This window comes from Lissotriton vulgaris, chromosome 5 (genome assembly GCF_964263255.1).
Source record: "Lissotriton vulgaris chromosome 5, aLisVul1.2, whole genome shotgun sequence".
Classification (NCBI taxonomy): domain Eukaryota; kingdom Metazoa; phylum Chordata; class Amphibia; order Caudata; family Salamandridae; genus Lissotriton; species Lissotriton vulgaris.
The window spans coordinates 1814171881-1814189158 of NC_141693.1; the positions used below are offsets into that span (position 1 = coordinate 1814171881).

The following is a 17278-nucleotide window of genomic DNA, read 5'->3' on the forward strand; positions in this document are numbered from 1 at the left end:
AGATTGGAGAATCTGACATTAATAATCTGAGAGATTGGGAAGAGATAGTGTCCGATACTAATGAAATGAAGGCAGTGACGTTCATCAATGGAATGAGGGTATCGCCTTTGACAATATCAAAGTAAATGGTCATCTATCTGCTCCCATGGATGCCCCCGGTACTGAGGAAGGACCACTGAACCCAATCCTCAGTCCACGGAGTAGGCACTTTACTTCTTTGTTGCAGACTTTACTCACAGATCTTGGAGTCTCACAGTCTTTCTGTGCGCCCAATATAAACAAATGAATAAATAAATACATGAATGCATATGTATAAAGAAGCCTACAAAATGAGTTTGCCTCTAGGCTATCACTTTTTTGGGGCCAGATAATGGACCCTGAGGCACAATGACATAAAACGATATCCTCAGGTTTATACCATTCCATCACAATTGGAAACTAGGATTAAAAAGACCTTTTGTACAATAAAAAAATCTAACATCCTTACCTCGTCCTCTCATCTGGAGTGATCCAGCAGAGCAAAAAAATATGTTGCAGCATAACCCGATTAATAGAGTGTTTTAAGTCTCTCCCAGTATATGTCTACCCATTTCCCGGCAAAGTGGAAAAAACGACCACACAATTCATGTTGTGGTATCTTGGGCTTTTCTTTCCACAAGTCGTTTTGAGGTGTCTTGGACTTTCCTTTCCATGAGTCATGTTGTGGTGTCTTGGCTTTCCTTTACACGAGTCATGTTGTGGTGTCTTCGACTTTCCTTTACACAAGTCATGTTGTGGTGCCATGGCTTTCCTTTACACAAGTCATGTTGTGGTGTCTTGGCTTGCCTTTTCATGAGTCACGTTGTGGTGTCTTGGCTTTCTTTTACACGAGTCATGTTGTGGTGTCTTGACTTTCCTTTACACAAGTCATGTTGTGGTGTCTTGGCTTTCCTTTACACAAGTCATGTTATGGTTCTGGTCTTTGCTTTACAGCATTCATGTTGTCTTGTCTTGGACTTGCCTTACCACAAGTCATGGTGTTTCTTTTACCCGAGTCATGTTTTGTTGTCTTGGACTTTCCTTTACACGAGCCATGCTGTGGTGTCTTCAGCTTTCCATGAGTTATATTTTTGGTATCTAGTACTTTCCTTTACACAATTCATGTTGGGGTGTCTTGGCTTTCCTTGACATGAGTCATGTTGTGTTGTCTTGATCTTCCTTTTACACAGTTCATATTGTGGTGTCTTTGCTTTCTTTTACACAATTCATGTTGTGGTGTTTTGGCTTTTCTTTGCACAAGTCATGTTGTTGTGTTTTGGCTTTCCTTTACACAAGTCATGTTGTGGTGTCTTGCTCTTTCCGTTCAAGGAGTCAGAGAGAGTGAGAGAACAGAGTAAGGCTTTAAGAATGTCTGTTTATTCTGTGTTCTGTAAGCTCAAATCAGCACGGCCTTTCCTCTTCTATTGTTGTTAACGCTGACATTAGCAATGATTTATCTGAACTTTGTCCACATTATAAGAAAGGGTGGCAGCAAGTCTCGTTTACCCAGAAATCCTGTCTCTGTTTTGCATACAATCAAAGGTTCATATTCTGAACTTTTGACTAAATCAGTGCATGAAAATAAAGACAAATCAAAAATAGAGCTGAGCCCAGAACTTCAATAAATATTGGGCATTGATAGCTAGGCGGATTACACATTTTGGCCTGCACCCTACCTGTAAAAGCGCGTGTATTCTTGTGATAAAAATACCTGTTTTGTTATAATGTTTCTTTGCCCGGATGAACCTCAGTGGTCTGGGGTGCAGGCTTCAAACCTGTAGCTGTCTAGCGACAGAATGGTTCAATTCCACCTTCTGGGCGAGGCAGCATTTGTGATGGGCTGCCCATTGTCAGGGTAACTGATACATATGTTTTTTGTCAATTCTGTTTATGTTCACAACTTGCAGAAGACAACATTTGGTAACTACATTTTCAGCAGCCCAGCCGACACGTGTTTTCTTCTCTGTTTTCAAGGCCACGTCACCATTTAAGATCAAAGAGTATCCGAGAGAATTACTTGTTAAATAGTAGCCAGCGCTCTGAGGAGCGATTCACCTGGGCACCCCAGCAAGTCATGAAAGGAAGGGTATGCATTAAACACAGTGTAGATTGGAGAATCTGACATTAATAATGTGAGAGATTGGGAAGAGATAGTGTCCAATACTAATGAAATGAAGGCAGTGACGTTCATCAATGGAATGAGGGTATCACCTTTGACAATATCAAAGTAAATGGTCATCTATCTGCTCCATAGATGCCCCCGGTACTGGGGAAGGAACACTGAATCCCATCCTCAGTCCACGGAGTAGGCACTTTACTTCTTTGTTGCAGACTTTACTCACAGATCTTGGAGTCTCACAATCTTTCTGTGCACCCAATATAAACAAATGAATAAATAAATACATGAATACATATGTATAATGAAGCCTGCAAAATGAATTTGCCTCTAGGCTATCCCATGTTTAGGGCCAGATAATGGACCCTGAGGCCAAACGACATAAAACGATATCCTCAGGATTATACCATTCCATCACATTTGGAAACTAGGATTAAAAAGACCTTTTGTACAACAAAAATCTAACCTCCTTACCTCGTCCTCTCATCTGGAGTGATCCAGTAGAGCAAAAAACATGTTGCAGCATAACTTGATTCATAGAGTGTTTTAAGTCTCCCCCAGTATATGTCTACCCATTTCCCGGCAAAGGGGAAAAAACAGCCACACAATTTATGTTAAAGTGTCTTGGGCTTTTCTTTCCACAAGTCGTTTTGAGGTGTCTTGGACTTTCCTTTCCATGAGTCATGTTGTGGTGTCTTGGCTTTCCTTTACACAAGTCATGTTGTGGTGTCTTCGGCTTTCCTTTACACGAGTCATGTTGTGGTGCCATGGCTTTCCTTTACACAAGTCATGTTGTGGTGTCTTGGCTTGCCTTTTCATGAGTCACGATGTGGTGTCTTGGCTTTCCTTTACACGAGTCATGTTGTGGTGTCTTGACTTTCCTTTACACAAGTCATGTTGCGGTGTCTTGGCTTTCCTTTACACAAGTCATGTTTTGTTTTCTTGAACTATCCTTTACACAAGTCATGTTATGGTGTCTTGGTCTTTCCTTTACAGCATTCATGTTGTGTTGTCTTGCATTTTTCTTACCACAAGTCATGATGTTTCCTTTACCCGAGTCATGTTTTGTTGTCTTGGACTTTCCTTTACACGAGCAATGCTCTGGTGTCTTCAGCTTTCCATGAGTTATGTTGTGGTATCCTGGAATTTCCTTTACACAATTCATGTTGTGGTGTCTTGGCTTTCCTTGACATGAGTCTGTTGAGTTGTCTTGATCTTCCTTTTACACAATTCATGTTGTGGTGTCTTGGCTTTCTTTTACACAATTCATGTTGTAGTGTTTTGGCTTTCCTTTACACAAGTCATGTTGTGGTGTTTTGGCTTTCCTTTACACAAGTCATATTTTAGTGTCTTGCTCTTTCCGTTCAAGGAGTCAGAGAGAGTGAGAGAACAGAGTAAGACTTTAATAATGTCTGTTTATTCTGTGTTCTGTAAACTCAAATCAGCACGGCCTTTCCTATTCTATTTTTGTTAACGCTGACATTAGCAATGATTTATCTGAACTTTGTCCACATTATAAGAAAGGGTGGCAGCAAGTCTCGTTTACCCAGAAATCCTGTCTCTGTTTTGCATACAATCAAAGGTTCATATTCTGTACTTTTGACTAAATCAGTGCATGAAAATAAAGACAAATCAAAAATAGAGCTGAGCCCAGAACTTCAATAAATAGTGGACATTGATAGTTAGGCGGATTACACATTTTGGCCCGCACCCTACCTGTAAAAACGTATATATTCTTGTGATATATATATACCTGTTTTGCTATAATGTTTCTTTGCCCGGATGAACCTCAGTGGTCTGGGGTGCAGGCTTCAAACCTGTAGCTGTCTAGCGACAGAGTGGTTCAATTCCACCTTCTGGGCGAGGCAGCATTTGTGATGTTCTGCCCATTGTCAGGGTAACTGATACATATGCTTTTTGTCAATTCTGTTTATGTTCACAACTTATAGAACACAATATTTGGTAACTACATTTTCAGCAGCCCAGCCGACACGTGTTTTCTTCTCTGTTTTCAAGGCCACGTCACAATTTAAGTTTAAAGAGTATCCGAGAGAATTACTTGTTAAATAGTAGCCAGCGGTCTGAGGAGCGATTCACTTGGGCACCCTAGCAAGTCATGAAAGGAAGGGTATGCATTAAACACAATGTAGATTGGAGAATCTGACATTAATAATCTGAGAGATTGGGAAGAGATAGTGTCCGATACTAATGAAATGAAGGCAGTGACGTTCATCAATGGAATGAGGGTATCACCTTTGACAATATCAAAGTAAATGGTCATCTATCTGCTCCCATAGATGCCCCCGGTACTGGGGAAGGACCACTGAACCCCATCCTCAGTCCACGGAGTAGGCACTGTACTTCTTTGTTGCAGACTTTACTCACAGATCTTGGAGTCTCACAGTCTTTCTGTGCACCCAATATAAACAAATGAATAAATAAATACATGAATACATATGTATAATGAAGCCTGCAAAATGAATTTGCCTCTAGGCTATCCCATTTTTAGGGCCAGATAATGGACCCTGAGGCCCAACGACATAAAACGATATCCTCAGGATTATACCATTCCATCACATTTGGAAACTAGGATTAAAAAGACCTTTTGTACAACAAAAATCTAACCTCCTTACCTCGTCCTCTCATTTGGAGTGATCCAGCAGAGCAAAAAACATGTTGCAGCATAACCTGATTCATAGAGTGTTTTAAGTCTTCTCCAGTATATGTCTACCCATTTCCCGGCAAAGGGGAAAAACTGCCACACAATTTATGTTAAAGTGTCTTGGGCTTTTCTTTCCACAAGTCGTTTTGAGGTGTCTTGGACTTTCCTTTCCATGAGTCATGTTGTGGTGTCTTGATCTTCCTTTTACACAATTCATGTTGTGGTGTCTTGGCTTTCTTTTACGCAATTCATGTTATGGTGTTTTGGCTTTCCTTTACATAAGTCATGTTGTGGTGTTTTGGCTTTCCTTTACACAAGTCATGTTTTGTTTTCTTGAACTATCCTTTACACAAGTCATGTTATGGTGTCTTGGTCATTCCTTTACAGCATTCATGTTGTGTTGCCTTGGACTTTCCTTATCACAAGTCATGGTGTTTCCTTCACCCGAGTCATGTTCTGTTGTCTTGGACTTTCCTTTACACGAGCCATGGTGTGGTGTCTTCAGCTTTCCATGAGTTATGTTGTGGTATCTTGGACTTTACTTTACACAATTCATGTTGTGGTGTCTTGGCTTTACTTGACATGAGTCATGTTGTGCTGTCTTGATCTTCCTTTTACACAATTCATGTTGTGGTGTTTTGGCTTTCCTTTACACAAGTCATGTTGTGGTGTTTTGGCTTTCTTTTACACAAGTCATGTTTTGGTGTCTTGCTCTTTCCGTTCAAGGAGTCAGAGAGAGTTAGAGAACAGAGTAAGGCTTTAATAATGTCTGTTTCTTCTGTGTTCTGTAAACTCAAATCAACACGGCCTTTCCTATTCTATTGTTGTTAACGCTGACATTAGCAATGATTTATCTGAACTTTTTCCACACTATAAGAAAGGGTGGCAGCAAGTCTTGTTTACCTAGAAATCTTGTCTCTGTTTTGCATACAATCAAAGGTTCATATTCTGAACTTTTGACTAAATCAGTGCATGAAAATAAAGACAAATCAAAAATAGAGCTGAGCCCAGAACTTCAATAAATAGTGGACATTGATAGCTAGGCGGATTACACATTTTGGCCCGCACCCTATCTGTAAAAGAGTATGTATTCTTGTGATGTATATACCTGTTTTGCTATAATGTTTCTTTCCCCGGATGAACCTCAGTGGTCTGGGGTGCAGGCTTCAAACGTGTAGCTGTCTAGCGACAGAGTGGTTCAGTTCCACCTTTTGGGCGAGGCAGCATTTGTGATGGGCTGACCATTGTCAGGGTAACTGATAAATTTTTTTTGTCAATTCTGTTTATGTTCACAACTTGTAGAAGACAATATTTGGTAAGTACATTTTCAGCAGCCCAGCCGACACGTGTTTTCTTCTCTGTTTTCAAGGCCACGTCACCATTTAAGATCAAAGAGTATCCGAGAGAATTACTTGTTAAATAGTAGCCAGCGGTCTGAGGAGAGATTCACTTGGGCACCCTAGCAAGTCAAGAAAGGAAGGGTATGCATTAAACACAGTGTAGATTGGAGAATCTGACATTAATAATCTGAGAGATTGGGAAGAGATAGTGTCCGATACTAATGAAATGAAGGCAGTGACGTTCATCAATGGAATGAGGGTATCGCCTTTGACAATATCAAAGTAAATGGTCATCTATCTGCTCCCATGGATGCCCCCGGTACTGAGGAAGGACCACTGAACCCAATCCTCAGTCCACGGAGTAGGCACTTTACTTCTTTGTTGCAGACTTTACTCACAGATCTTGGAGTCTCACAGTCTTTCTGTGCGCCCAATATAAACAAATGAATAAATAAATACATGAATGCATATGTATAAAGAAGCCTACAAAATGAGTTTGCCTCTAGGCTATCACTTTTTTGGGGCCAGATAATGGACCCTGAGGCACAACGACATAAAGCGATATCCTCAGGTTTATACCATTCCATCACAATTGGAAACTAGGATTAAAAAGACCTTTTGTACAATAAAAAAATCTAACATCCTTACCTCGTCCTCTCATCTGGAGTGATCCAGCAGAGCAAAAAAATATGTTGCAGCATAACCCGATTAATAGAGTGTTTTAAGTCTCCCCCAGTATATGTCTACCCATTTCCCGGCAAAGTGGAAAAAACGACCACACAATTCATGTTGTGGTATCTTGGGCTTTTCTTTCCACAAGTCGTTTTGAGGTGTCTTGGACTTTCCTTTCCATGAGTCATGTTGTGGTGTCTTGGCTTTCCTTTACACGAGTCATGTTGTGGTGTCTTCGACTTTCCTTTACACAAGTCATGTTGTGGTGCCATGGCTTTCCTTTACACAAGTCATGTTGTGGTGTCTTGGCTTGCCTTTTCATTAGTCACGTTGTGGTGTCTTGGCTTTCTTTTACACGAGTCATGTTGTGGTGTCTTGACTTTCCTTTACACAAGTCATGTTGTGGTGTCTTGGCCTTCCTTTACACAAGTCATGTTATGGTTCTGGTCTTTTATTTACAGCATTCATGTTGTCTTGTCTTGGACTTGCCTTACCACAAGTCATGGTGTTTCTTTTACCCGAGTCATGTTTTGTTGTGTTGGACTTTCCTTTACACGAGCCATGCTGTGGTGTCTTCAGCTTTCCATGAGTTATATTTGTGGTATCTAGTACTTTCCTTTACACAATTCATGTTGGGGTGTCTTGGCTTTCCTTGACATGAGTCATGTTGTGTTGTCTTGATCTTCCTTTTACACAGTTCATATTGTGGTGTCTTTGCTTTCTTTTACACAATTCATGTTGTGGTGTTTTGGCTTTTCTTTGCACAAGTCATGTTGTTGTGTTTTGGCTTTCCTTTACACAAGTCATGTTGTGGTGTCTTGCTCTTTCCGTTCAAGGAGTCAGAGAGAGTGAGAGAACAGAGTAAGGCTTTAAGAATGTCTGTTTATTCTGTGTTCTGTAAGCTCAAATCAGCACGGCCTTTCCTCTTCTAGTGTTGTTAACGCTGACATTAGCAATGATTTATCTGAACTTTGTCCACATTATAAGAAAGGGTGGCAGCAAGTCTCGTTTACCCAGAAATCCTGTCTCTGTTTTGCATACAATCAAAGGTTCATATTCTGAACTTTTGACTAAATCAGTGCATGAAAATAAAGACAAATCAAAAATAGAGCTGAGCCCAGAACTTCAATAAATATTGGGCATTGATAGCTAGGCGGATTACACATTTTGGCCTGCACCCTACCTGTAAAAGCGCATGTATTCTTGTGATAAAAATACCTGTTTTGTTATAATGTTTCTTTGCCCGGATGAACCTCAGTGGTCTTGGGTGCAGGCTTCAAACCTGTAGCTGTCTAGCGACAGAATGGTTCAATTCCACCTTCTGGGCGAGGCAGCATTTGTGATGGGCTGCCCATTGTCAGGGTAACTGATACATATGTTTTTTGTCAATTCTGTTTATGTTCACAACTTGCAGAAGACAACATTTGGTAACTACATTTTCAGCAGCCCAGCCGACACGTGTTTTCTTCTCTGTTTTCAAGGCCACGTCACCATTTAAGATCAAAGAGTATCCGAGAGAATTACTTGTTAAATAGTAGCCAGCGCTCTGAGGAGCGATTCACCTGGGCACCCCAGCAAGTCATGAAAGGAAGGGTATGCATTAAACACAGTGTAGATTGGAGAATCTGACATTAATAATGTGAGAGATTGGGAAGAGATAGTGTCCAATACTAATTAAATGAAGGCAGTGACGTTCATCAATGGAATGAGGGTATCACCTTTGACAATATCAAAGTAAATGGTCATCTATCTGCTCCATAGATGCCCCCGGTACTGGGGAAGGACCACTGAATCTCATCCTCAGTCCACGGAGTAGGCACTTTACTTCTTTGTTGCAGACTTTACTCACAGATCTTGGAGTCTCACAATCTTTCTGTGCACCCAATATAAACAAATGAATAAATAAATACATGAATACATATGTAAAATGAAGCCTGCAAAATGAATTTGCCTCTAGGCTATCCCATGTTTAGGGCCAGATAATGGACCCTGAGGCCAAACGACATAAAACGATATCCTCAGGATTATACCATTCCATCACATTTGGAAACTAGGATTAAAAAGACCTTTTGTACAACAAAAATCTAACCTCCTTACCTCGTCCTCTCATCTGGAGTGATCCAGTAGAGCAAAAAACATGTTGCAGCATAACTTGATTCATAGAGTGTTTTCAGTCTCCCCCAGGATATGTCTACCCATTTCCCGGCAAAGGGGAAAAAACAGCCACACAATTTATGTTAAAGTGTCTTGGGCTTTTCTTTCCACAAGTCGTTTTGAGGTGTCTTGGACTTTCCTTTCCATGAGTCATGTTGTGGTGTCTGGGTTTTTCCTTTCCATGAGTCATTTTGTGGTGTCTTGGCTTTCCTTTACACAAGTCATGTTGTGGTGTCTTCGGCTTTCCTTTACACGAGTCATGTTGTGGTGCCATGGCTTTCCTTTACACAAGTCATGTTGTGGTGTCTTGGCTTGCCTTTTCATGAGTCACGATGTGGTGTCTTGGCTTTCCTTTACACGAGTCATGTTGTGGTGTCTTGACTTTCCTTTACACAAGTCATGTTGCGGTGTCTTGGCTTTCCTTTACACAAGTCATGTTTTGTTTTCTTGAACTATCCTTTACACAAGTCATGTTATGGTGTCTTGGTCTTTCCTCTACAGCATTCATGTTGTGTTGTCTTGCATTTTTCTTACCACAAGTCATGATGTTTCCTTTACCCGAGTCATGTTTTGTTGTCTTGGACTTTCCTTTACACGAGCAATGCTCTGGTGTCTTCAGCTTTCCATGAGTTATGTTGTGGTATCCTGGAATTTCCTTTACACAATTCATGTTGTGGTGTCTTGGCTTTCCTTGACATGAGTCTGTTGTGTTGTCTTGATCTTCCTTTTACACAATTCATGTTGTGGTGTCTTGGCTTTCTTTTACACAATTCATGTTGTGGTGTTTTGGCTTTCCTTTACACAAGTCATGTTGTGGTGTTTTGGCTTTCCTTTACACAAGTCATATTTTAGTGTCTTTCTCTTTCCGTTCAAGGAGTCAGAGAGAGTGAGAGAACAGAGTAAGGCTTTAATAATGTCTGTTTATTCTGTGTTCTGTAAACTCAAATCAGCACGGCCTTTCCTATTCTATTTTTGTTAACGCTGACATTAGCAATGATTTATCTGAACTTTGTCCACATTATAAGAAAGGGTGGCAGCAAGTCTCGTTTACCCAGAAATCCTGTCTCTGTTTTGCATACAATCAAAGGTTCATATTCTGAACTTTTGACTGAATCAGTGCATGAAAATAAAGACAAATCAAAAATAGAGCTGAGCCCAGAACTTCAATAAATAGTGGACATTGATAGTTAGGCGGATTACACATTTTGGCCCGCACCCTACCTGTAAAAACGTATATATTCTTGTGATATATATAACTGTTTTGCTATAATGTTTCTTTGCCCGGATGAACCTCAGTGGTCTGGGGTGCAGGCTTCAAACCTGTAGCTGTCTAGCGACAGAGTGGTTCAATTCCACCTTCTGGGCGAGGCAGCATTTGTGATGTTCTGCCCATTGTCAGGGTAACTGATACATATGCTTTTTGTCAATTCTGTTTATGTTCACAACTTGTAGAACACAATATTTGGTAACTACATTTTCAGCAGCCCAGCCGACACGTGTTTTCTTCTCTGTTTTCAAGGCCACGTCACAATTTAAGTTTAAAGAGTATCCGAGAGAATTACTTGTTAAATAGTAGCCAGCGGTCTGAGGAGCGATTCACTTGGGCACCCTAGCAAGTCATGAAAGGAAGGGTATGCATTAACACAATGTAGATTGGAGAATCTGACATTAATAATCTGAGAGATTGGGAAGAGATAGTGTCCGATACTAATGAAAGGAAGGCAGTGACGTTCATCAATGGAATGAGGGTATCACCTTTGACAATATCAAAGTAAATGGTCATCTATCTGCTCCCATAGATGCCCCCGGTACTGGGGAAGGACCACTGAACCCCATCCTCAGTCCACGGAGTAGGCACTGTACTTCTTTGTTGCAGACTTTACTCACAGATCTTGGAGTCTCACAGTCTTTCTGTGCACCCAATATAAACAAATGAATAAATAAATACATGAATACATATGTATAATGAAGCCTGCAAAATGAATTTGCCTCTAGGCTATCCCATTTTTAGGGCCAGATAATGGACCCTGAGGCCCAACGACATAAAACGATATCCTCAGGATTATACCATTCCATCACATTTGGAAACTAGGATTAAAAAGACCTTTTGTACAACAAAAATCTAACCTCCTTACCTCGTCCTCTCATTTGGAGTGATCCAGCAGAGCAAAAAACATGTTGCAGCATAACCTGATTCATAGAGTGTTTTAAGTCTTCTCCAGTATATGTCTACCCATTTCCCGGCAAAGGGGAAAAACTGCCACACAATTTATGTTAAAGTGTCTTGGGCTTTTCTTTCCACAAGTCGTTTTGAGGTGTCTTGGACTTTCCTTTCCATGAGTCATGTTGTGGTGTCTTGATCTTCCTTTTACACAATTCATGTTGTGGTGTCTTGGCTTTCTTTTACGCAATTCGTGTTGTGGTGTTTTGGCTTTCCTTTACATAAGTCATGTTGTGGTGTTTTGGCTTTCCTTTACACAAGTCATGTTTTGTTTTCTTGAACTATCCTTTACACAAGTCATGTTATGGTGTCTTGGTCATTTCTTTACAGCATTCATGTTGTGTTGTCTTGGACTTTCCTTATCACAAGTCATGGTGTTTCCTTTACCCGAGTCATGTTTTGTTGTCTTGGACTTTCCTTTACATGAGCCATGCTGTGGTGTCTTCAGCTTTCCATGAGTTATGTTGTGGTATCTTGGACTTTACTTTACACAATTCATGTTGTGGTGTCTTGGCTTTACTTGACATGAGTCATGTTGTGTTGTCTTGATCTTCCTTTTACAAATTCATGTTGTGGTGTTTTGGCTTTCCTTTACACAAGTCATGTTGTGGTGTTTTGGCTTTCTTTTACACAAGTCATGTTTTGGTGTCTTGCTCTTTCCGTTCAAGGAGTCAGAGAGAGTTAGAGAACAGAGTAAGGCTTTAATAATGTCTGTTTCTTCAGTGTTCTGTAAACTCAAATCAACACGGCCTTTCCTATTCTATTGTTGTTAACGCTGACATTAGCAATGATTTATCTGAACTTTGTCCACACTATAAGAAAGGGTGGCAGCAAGTCTTGTTTACCTAGAAATCCTGTCTCTGTTTTGCATACAATCAAAGGTTCATATTCTGAACTTTTGACTAAATCAGTGCATGAAAATAAAGACAAATCAAAAATAGAGCTGAGCCCAGAACTTCAATAAATAGTGGACATTGATAGCTAGGCGGATTACACATTTTGGCCCGCACCCTACCTGTAAAAGCGTATGTATTCTTGTGATATATATACCTGTTTTGCTATAATGTTTCTTTGCCCGGATGAACCTCAGTGGTCTGGGGTGCAGGCTTCAAACCTGTAGCTGTCTAGCGACAGAGTGGTTCAATTCCACCTTCTGGGCGAGGCAGCATTTGTGATGGGCTGCCCATTGTCAGGGTAACTGATACATATGTTTTTTGTCAATTCTGTTTATGTTCACAATTTGTAGAAGACAATATTTGGTAACTACATTTTCAGCAGCCCAGCCGACACGTGTTTTCTTCTCTGTTTTCAAGGCCATGTCACCATTTAAGATCAAAGAGTATCCGAGGGAATTACTTGTTAAATAGTAGCCAGCGCTCTGAGGAGCGATTCACCTGGGCACCCCAGCAAGTCATGAAAGGAAGGGTATGCATTAAACACAGTGTAGATTGGAGAATCTGACATTAATAATCTAAGAGATTGGGAAGAGATAGTGTCCGATACTAATAAAATGAAGGCAGTGACGTTCATTAATGGAATGAGGGTATCACCTTTGACAATATCAAAGTAAATGGTCATCTATCTGCTCCCATAGATGCCCCCGGTACTGGGGAAGGACCACTGAATCCCATCCTCAGTCCACGGAGTAGGCACTTTACTTCTTTGTTGATGACTTTATTCACAGATCTTGGAGTCTCACAGTCTTTCTGTGCACCCAATATAAACAAATGAATAAATAAATACATGAATACATATGTATAATGAAGCCTGCAAAATGAATTTGCCTCTAGGCTATCCCATTTTTAGGGCCAGATAATGGACTCTGAGGCCCAACGACATAAAACGATATCCTCAGGATTATACAATTCCATCACATTTGGAAACTAGGATTAAAAAGACCTTTTGTACAACAAAAATCTAACCTCCTTACCTAGTCCTCTCATCTGGAGTGATCCAACAGAGCAAACAACATGTTGCAGCATAACTTGATTCATAGAGTGTTTTAAGTCTCCCCCAGTATATGTCTACCCATTTCCCGGCAAAGGGGAAAAAACAGCCACACAATTTATGTTAAAGTGTCTTGGGCTTTTCTTTCCACAAGTCGTTTTGAGGTGTCTTGGACTTTCCTTTCCATGAGTCATGTTGTGGTGTCTTGGTTTTTCCTTTCCATGAGTCATGTTGTGGTGTCTTGGCTTTCCTTTACACAAGTCATGTTGTGGTGTCTTCGGCTTTCCTTTACACGAGTCATGTTGTGGTGCCATGGCTTTCCTTTACACAAGTCATGTTGTGGTGTCTTGGCTTGCCTTTTCATGAGTCACGATGTGGTGTCTTGGCTTTCCTTTACACGAGTCATGTTGTGGTGTCTTGACTTTCCTTTACACAAGTCATGTTGCGGTGTCTTGGCTTTCCTTTACACAAGTCATGTTTTGTTTTCTTGAACTATCCTTTACACAAGTCATGTTATGGTGTCTTGGTCTTTCCTTTACAGCATTCATGTTGTGTTGTCTTGCATTTTTCTTACCACAAGTCATGATGTTTCCTTTACCCGAGTCATGTTTTGTTGTCTTGGACTTTCCTTTACACGAGCAATGCTCTGGTGTCTTCAGCTTTCCATGAGTTATGTTGTGGTATCCTGGAATTTCCTTTACACAATTCATGTTGTGGTGTCTTGGCTTTCCTTGACATGAGTCTGTTGTGTTGTCTTGATCTTCCTTTTACACAATTCATGTTGTGGTGTCTTGGCTTTCTTTTACACAATTCATGTTGTGGTGTTTTGGCTTTCCTTTACACAAGTCATGTTGTGGTGTTTTGGCTTTCCTTTACACAAGTCATATTTTAGTGTCTTGCTCTTTCCGTTCAAGGAGTCAGAGAGAGTGAGAGAACAGAGTAAGGCTTTAATAATGTCTGTTTATTCTGTGTTCTGTAAACTCAAATCAGCACGGCCTTTCCTATTCTATTTTTGTTAACGCTGACATTAGCAATGATTTATCTGAACTTTGTCCACATTATAAGAAAGGGTGGCAGCAAGTCTCGTTTACCCAGAAATCCTGTCTCTGTTTTGCATACAATCAAAGGTTCATATTCTGAACTTTTGACTAAATCAGTGCATGAAAATAAAGACATATCAAAAATAGAGCTGAGCCCAGAACTTCAATAAATAGTGGACATTGATAGTTAGGCGGATTACACATTTTGGCCCGCACCCTACCTGTAAAAACGTATATATTCTTGTGATATATATACCTGTTTTGCTATAATGTTTCTTTGCCCGGATGAACCTCAGTGGTCTGGGGTGCAGGCTTCAAACCTGTAGCTGCCTAGCGACAGAGTGGTTCAATTCCACCTTCTGGGCGAGGCAGCATTTGTGATGTTCTGCCCATTGTCAGGGTAACTGATACATATGCTTTTTGTCAATTCTGTTTATGTTCACAACTTGTAGAACACAATATTTGGTAACTACATTTTCAGCAGCCCAGCCGACACGTGTTTTCTTCTCTGTTTTCAAGGCCACGTCACAATTTAAGTTTAAAGAGTATCCGAGAGAATTACTTGTTAAATAGTAGCCAGCGGTCTGAGGAGCGATTCAATTGGGCACCCTAGCAAGTCATGAAAGGAAGGGTATGCATTAAACACAATGTAGATTGGAGAATCTGACATTAATAATCTGAGAGATTGGGCAGAGATAGTGTCCGATACTAATGAAATGAAGGCAGTGACGTTCATCAATGGAATGAGGGTATCACCTTTGACAATATCAAAGTAAATGGTCATCTATCTGCTCCCATAGATGCCCCCGGTACTGGGGAAGGACCACTGAACCCCATCCTCAGTCCACAGAGTAGGCACTGTACTTCTTTGTTGCAGACTTTACTCACAGATCTTGGAGTCTCACAGTCTTTCTGTGCACCCAATATAAACAAATGAATAAATAAATACATGAATACATATGTATAATGAAGCCTGCAAAATGAATTTGCCTCTAGGCTATCCCATTTTTAGGGCCAGATAATGGACCCTGAGGCCCAACGACATAAAACGATATCCTGAGGATTATACTATTCCATCACATTTGAAAACTAGGATTAAAAAGACCTTTTGTACAACAAAAATCTAACCTCCTTACCTCGTCCTCTCATCTGGAGTGATCCAGCAGAGCAAAAAACATGTTGCAGCATAACCTGATTCATAGACTGTTTTAAGTCTCCCCCAGTATATGTCTACCCATTTCCCGGCAAAGGGGAAAAAACTGCCACACAATTTATGGTAAAGTGTCTTGGGCTTTTCTTTCCACAAGTCGTTTTGAGGTGTCTTGGACTTTCCTTTCCATGAGTCATGTTGTGGTGTCTTGATCTTCCTTTTACACAATTCATGTTGTGGTGTCTTGGCTTTCTTTTACGCAATTCATGTTGTGGTGTTTTGGCTTTCCTTTACATAAGTCATGTTGTGGTGTTTTGGCTTTCCTTTACACAAGTCATGTTTTGTTTTCTTGAACTATCCTTTACACAAGTCATGTTATGGTGTCTTGGTCGTTCCTTTACAGCATTCATGTTGTGTTGTCTTGGACTTTCCTTATCACAAGTCATGGTGTTTCCTTTACTCGAGTCATGTTTTGTTGTCTTGGACTTTCCTTTACACGAGCCATGCTGTGGTGTCTTCAGCTTTCCATGAGTTATATTGTGGTATCTTGGACTTTCCTTTACACAATTCATGTTGTGGTGTCTTGGCTTTACTTGACATGAGTCATGTTGTGTTGTCTTGATCTTCCTTTTACACAATTCATGTTGTGGTGTTTTGGCTTTCCTTTACACAAGTCATGTTGTGGTGTTTTGGCTTTCTTTTACACAAGTCATGTTTTGGTGTCTTGCTCTTTCCCGTTCAAGGAGTCAGAGAGAGTTAGAGAACAGAGTAAGGCTTTAATAATGTCTGTTTCTTCTGTGTTCTGTAAACTCAAATCAACACGGCCTTTCCTATTCTATTGTTGTTAACGCTGACATTAGCAATGATTTATCTGAACTTTGTCCACACTATAAGAAAGGGTGGCAGCAAGGCTTGTTTACCTAGAAATCCTGTCTCTGTTTTGCATACAACCAAAGGTTATTATTCTGAACTTTTGACTAAATCAGTGCATGAAAATAAAGACAAATCAAAAATAGAGCTGAGCCCAGAACTTCAATAAATAGTGGACATTGATAGCTAGGCGGATTACACATTTTGGCCCGCACCCTACCTGTAAAAGCGTATGTATTCTTGTGATATATATACCTGTTTTGCTATAATGTTTCTTTGCCCGGATGAACCTCAGTGGTCTGGGGTGCAGGCTTCAAACCTGTAGCTGTCTAGCGACAGAGTGGTTCAATTCCACCTTCTGGGCGAGGCAGCATTTGTGATGGGCTGCCCATTGTCAGGGTAACTGATACATATGTTTTTTGTCAATTCTGTTTATGTTCACAATTTGTAGAAGACAATATTTGGTAACTACATTTTCAGCAGCCCAGCCGACACGTGTTTTCTTCTCTGTTTTCAAGGCCATGTCACCATTTAAGATCAAAGAGTATCCGAGGCAATTACTTGTTAAATAGTAGCCAGCGCTCTGAGGAGCGATTCACGTGGGCACCCCAGCAAGTCATGAAAGGAAGGGTATGCATTAAACACAGTGTAGATTGGAGAATCTGACATTAATAATCTAAGAGATTGGGAAGAGATAGTGTCTGATACCAATAAAATGAAGGCAGTGACGTTCATTAATGGAATGAGGGTATCACCTTTGACAATATCAAAGTAAATGGTCATCTATCTGCTCCCATAGATGCCCCCGGTACTGGGGAAGGACCACTGAATCCCATCCTCAGTCCACGGAGTAGGCACTTTACTTCTTTGTTGCAGACTTTATTCACAGATCTTGGAGTCTCACAGTCTTTCTGTGCACCCAATATAAACAAATGAATAAATAAATACATGAATACATATGTATAATGAAGCCTGCAAAATGAATTTGCCTCTAGGCTATCCCATTTTTAGGGCCAGATAATGGACTCTGAGGCCCAACGACATAAAACGATATCCTCAGGATTATACAATTCCATCACATTTGGAAA

At 40.5% G+C, this 17278-nt stretch overlaps 8 non-coding genes across 8 annotated transcripts; all 8 read left to right on the plus strand.

Moving 5' to 3' along the window:
- The first annotated feature begins 1752 nt into the window (after positions 1–1752).
- Positions 1753–1839, plus strand: TRNASTOP-UCA (transfer RNA opal suppressor (anticodon UCA)). Its single transcript has one exon. It is a non-coding gene; the product is annotated as a tRNA-Sec (tRNA).
- Positions 1840–3910: 2071 nt separating this feature from the next.
- TRNASTOP-UCA (transfer RNA opal suppressor (anticodon UCA)) lies at positions 3911–3997 on the plus strand. The gene has a single exon. It is a non-coding gene; the product is annotated as a tRNA-Sec (tRNA).
- Positions 3998–5927: 1930 nt separating this feature from the next.
- Positions 5928–6014, plus strand: TRNASTOP-UCA (transfer RNA opal suppressor (anticodon UCA)). The gene has a single exon. It is a non-coding gene; the product is annotated as a tRNA-Sec (tRNA).
- A 2035-nt stretch (positions 6015–8049) lies between these two features.
- TRNASTOP-UCA (transfer RNA opal suppressor (anticodon UCA)) lies at positions 8050–8136 on the plus strand. The gene has a single exon. It is a non-coding gene; the product is annotated as a tRNA-Sec (tRNA).
- Positions 8137–10241: 2105 nt separating this feature from the next.
- TRNASTOP-UCA (transfer RNA opal suppressor (anticodon UCA)) lies at positions 10242–10328 on the plus strand. Its single transcript has one exon. It is a non-coding gene; the product is annotated as a tRNA-Sec (tRNA).
- Positions 10329–12256: 1928 nt separating this feature from the next.
- TRNASTOP-UCA (transfer RNA opal suppressor (anticodon UCA)) lies at positions 12257–12343 on the plus strand. The gene has a single exon. It is a non-coding gene; the product is annotated as a tRNA-Sec (tRNA).
- A 2106-nt stretch (positions 12344–14449) lies between these two features.
- Positions 14450–14536, plus strand: TRNASTOP-UCA (transfer RNA opal suppressor (anticodon UCA)). Its single transcript has one exon. It is a non-coding gene; the product is annotated as a tRNA-Sec (tRNA).
- Positions 14537–16468: 1932 nt separating this feature from the next.
- Positions 16469–16555, plus strand: TRNASTOP-UCA (transfer RNA opal suppressor (anticodon UCA)). The gene has a single exon. It is a non-coding gene; the product is annotated as a tRNA-Sec (tRNA).
- The last annotated feature ends 723 nt before the right edge of the window (positions 16556–17278 follow it).